Raw genomic sequence first — 2798 nt, forward strand, 5'->3', positions numbered from 1 at the left:
ATATATATATATATATATAATTGTCATTGGTTTATGGTGACCATTGTTCAGTGCAATGTAGGCAGCTTTGAAGCTGTATGCATGTTTATCTTGGTATACGCAAATGGCTTTCTGGAGTATCGAATATTTAAATCTCCTGAGTCCACATATCGATAAATGTGAATCCTATTTCAAAAGTTTTTCAGAGCTATTGAAGATACTACCTTCAGGATCTCTGGATGCCTTTGAACTAGGATCCGAATTCAAAACAAGTTCTTGCACGATTTATGGAACCGGCTGAGTTACTGTATGTTCCCCAGACACTGTTTTCTCTGTTGTTAGACATTAGACGTTAACTCTTTCAAACACCGTCAAAATTTGTTGAAAAGTCTATGAAATCAGTACAGGAAACAGACACAAAGGAAGTAAATAAAATCAAACTTTCTAAATGCAACATTTCAAATGGCGGACTTAACAAAAATACCAAGGTGAAAAATAAAAGATTTGAAAAAATAAGCTTTTGGAACACTCATCAGAGATGAACAGTATAATTTAGTAAATTGATACTGATACAAGAAACTATAAAGGTAATTATGATTATGATCAATATGGGGATGGTGGTGGTGACAATGATGATGATGATTGGCTCACAGCAATAAATTTTATCGAGTTCGCTAATGACGTTTTATTCTGATTTTTTTTTTTTTTTGTTTTGCCCAGAGCGACTTACAAACAGACTTCGTCTCACAGTATTTGAATTTACTGAAATAACTGTAAATACTTTAGTCCGACATTTTAACATTTTCAAGAACTGAAATAACGAAAAGTTCTAACTTTGGTAAATGCCCAAACATTTATAGCAAAGTGTATTGTCACGAAACCCGCAAGGGAAAAAAAAGTAAAGTGAACCCTTGTTGGATTTGAACGCAGAACATAAAACAGCAAAACTCAGAAACTACATGTATCTCAGCTTAGACACCACCCAGTTCTACACTGTTCCTATCAGTGCACTGAAACAAGATCACAAAATTTATAGAGGAGTGGTGCGGTCGACACTGTTACGTGCCAGATACTCGTTTTATTGACTCCTGAAAGAATGAGATGGAAGTTCGATAGGAATAGGAATTGAACGCAGGAACCTTGGGAATAAAATTAAAGTTGTTTAGTTCGACATTTATTCAAACCGGCAGTCTAGGATATTGTTCATTTTACAACCTTTAAAGAGAAATCTAATTTCTTCATATTTGCAGCGTTTCTTCTAATTTTCTAACTAAATTTCCCCCTATTCTATTTTTCTCTATCGATACGCACATACTATACCTAATCGAATCTAATCTAATCTCCCTATTCAAAGCGAATTACAATTTATTATTGACGATTGCCTCCGTCAACGCCGGCTTAACGAATTCACTAAACTGGCCTCTGTAAGCTTAGCGCGCCGGAATCGAAGCCTGTCTACATCGACCGTACAAATTATAAATTTGTGGTCTGTATAGCCGACAATTTTAAAATGTGGACAACTCTGCTATCTACAAGCTGAAACAATAAGCTATTTTGACACAATCAAGATGATCCGATGTAATTTGTCTGTATCCACATTGGCACATTCAGGAAACCCTGTCACTACCTGTCAGCCAATCGGAAGCTTCTACAAGACTATTGCTGAAAATGCTTCTCTCGTTGTTCTTTTTGGCGCTGCTGTTGCTGTTTTTGGTGCTGCTACTGTAGGTACTGCGACGGTTGGTGCCGCTATTGTTGATGAGGATGCTGTTACTTTTGTTGCTGATTTTTCTGTTGTGTGGTGGCGTTGGCAACAGAGGAAGCCTTTCTACATTATTCTTTTTTTTTTTTGCAGTGGGCACAAACCTTTCGGATAGTTTGCGTCTCCACATATCGGGCATCTAGATCTTTTACTCCTAATCACTATAAAAAGTTACTACCATTTGGAAGGTTTATCAAGTGAGGGATGGCCTCCATGCTTGTTGATCGGTTGCATTAATAGTTCCATCCATTAGGCTAACCAATTTCCCTTTCCCAGTTTGTGGACTTGCAAAATAATCATTTTCTATGCCTTATATTATGGCTGCCAAAAGCAGACCGATATGTGATGGTAGAGTTGCTTTCACGTTTTTTTTTATTTGTATTGTTGCTGTTGTTGTCATTGTTGTTGATATTTATCAATTCTCATTTAACTATAGAAGGTTGTGACGGGGCACAGTATTCAAAGCGGCTCTTCCAAGAGCCATCACTTCTCTCAATTTGAGAAGCTATATTTAAAAAAAAAAGTAACTTTGCTATTGAAAGTTACAGAATTCGCCCAGAAAAGACGAAAATTCCACAAAGCCAACTAGCCTCAGAGAACGTTGACTGACTTATAACAAATGGCACAACAAAACCACACTAACTTTCTTCAAAACAACAAGATCTAATAACAACTTACAAGCTCCAAAACGACGTCTTTCCCTTGCAAAAGCAATAATAATAATAATAATAATAATAATAATAATAATAATAATAATAATAATAATAATGATAATAATAATAATAATTACAAAAACAACAACAACAACCATAATAATAATTTCTTAACCAGGCATGTGGGTACTAGTTAGTGAACTGCTGGCAGAGATATGATTATTTCCGGTCTTGTTGTTTATGAAGAGACGGGAAACTTAATAAGTATTGGGGCGGCTTCTGATATTTCCATTTCTTATATCCACAGGCACACACATACAAATTCCCACACACACCTGTATGCATGATTATACATAGATGTATATACATACATGCGTACACACACACACACACACACACACACA

This window comes from Octopus bimaculoides, chromosome 2 (assembly GCF_001194135.2).
Source record: "Octopus bimaculoides isolate UCB-OBI-ISO-001 chromosome 2, ASM119413v2, whole genome shotgun sequence".
In the NCBI taxonomy this organism is placed as follows: Eukaryota; Metazoa; Mollusca; class Cephalopoda; order Octopoda; family Octopodidae; genus Octopus; species Octopus bimaculoides.